A 1498-nucleotide genomic window follows, 5' to 3' on the forward strand; every position below is an offset into this window, starting at 1 on the left:
ATTTCTGTAGAGCTCATTTGTTGTAATTTATGTAAGGTTTATGTAGAACATAAAATTCATTTGTTGTATTTTATGTAAGGTTCCCTTAAGAACTTCCAAGGGAAGGCCAAAAAGACAGACACTTTAGACAGGGACCCCGGGTTGTTGGGCCATTAGCTTGTCAGAAACTCTCTGAAACATGTGTTGATAGAACAACCCAACCAGTGGGAGCTACAACCCTACTGACCTGTCATGGACTCCCAGAAATGTCAACACCCATCACCAGAAACACCATTGAAATAAAAGCGAGGGTCCAATCAACCCCTGGGGTATTAGATCACTCACAGGCCTGTTAAAAGTGTATAAAAATGTGTTCTGGTTTTGATTCTAAGAATACAAGTGTGTGAGAGTAAATGTGGACTATTAGGCATTATTTATGTCGGGGACTGTGTCTGTTTTGCCATTTTACATCATTTGTTCAGTGTTTATTAGAAGATTTGTCTCTATCTGAAACAGTCTTGAAATCATTTGTGAGTGGATTGCAGATCTTTTCTTTCAAGGGACCCTTCAAGACTTTACTCCTTCTGAAACTGCCTTATATACTTATTTACTCTTATGTGTCCTACACCCTTCACCATCTGGTGCATCTTTGGCCTGGCAGTCATTGGTCTCTTCATCCTTACTATTGGTATTAGGCTTGGTGGCACTGCCCCCCAGACTAGTCCACTAGGGAGCACGTGATCCTGTTCATACTTCTGTCCCCACCTAGTTCTAATTAATACCCTGGCAAATTGTCCCTTCCGTTCTCCCACTATCAAGTGTTGTTACTCACTGTCTTTCCTTTCAGAATTCTCATGATTAACATTTGCCTGATTGTAGTTCTCTTAGTTACCATCAGTCAAAAAAATGTAATTGGGTAGATTTGTATAATATTATCCCCTTGTGAGTCAAAAATTCCTGCCCTGTTAACCTGTTAGTACATTTATTTTGTCATCCAATCACATTTCCTGTTAACCTTCATTCTCACTTATGCAGGCAACAGGGTTGCCGCTGGCAACAGCAGCGACAACTGGCTAAAAATTCAGACATAGTAAGGAGAGTTCTGATTCCTTTCAAACTTGCCCACTCCTTTTGCCTGGCTTTCCCACCTCACTGCCTAATGGGTATTCTAACAAATAAATAAATACAGCCCTGCACTTTAGGCAGGGTTATTAAATCTATGCAGTTTTTACCTGAGAAAAAATTAGAGTGTGTATTCTCTACTCAGAATGAAGCCTTCCAAAATGTTTGAAACTGCTTTATTCTTAACCTTACTAGGGCTCAAAGGGTATGACCTGCAGTATGTTTGTACCTAGAAATAAAAATCTGATTTCTGAGCTTACCTGAGCCTGAAAAATAAGGATTTCCTGTCTAATTCTGATTGAAAAAATCCTATATCAATGTTATATTTCATAAAATATCTCTCATTTGTAAAATGTAATCATTTGGTTGCCTAAAAAAAGTAGGTCTTTATAAAAAA

The sequence above is a fragment of the Otolemur garnettii genome, unplaced genomic scaffold (assembly GCF_000181295.1).
Source record: "Otolemur garnettii isolate 467f Iridium unplaced genomic scaffold, OtoGar3 scaffold00032, whole genome shotgun sequence".
NCBI lineage: Eukaryota > Metazoa > Chordata > Mammalia > Primates > Galagidae > Otolemur > Otolemur garnettii.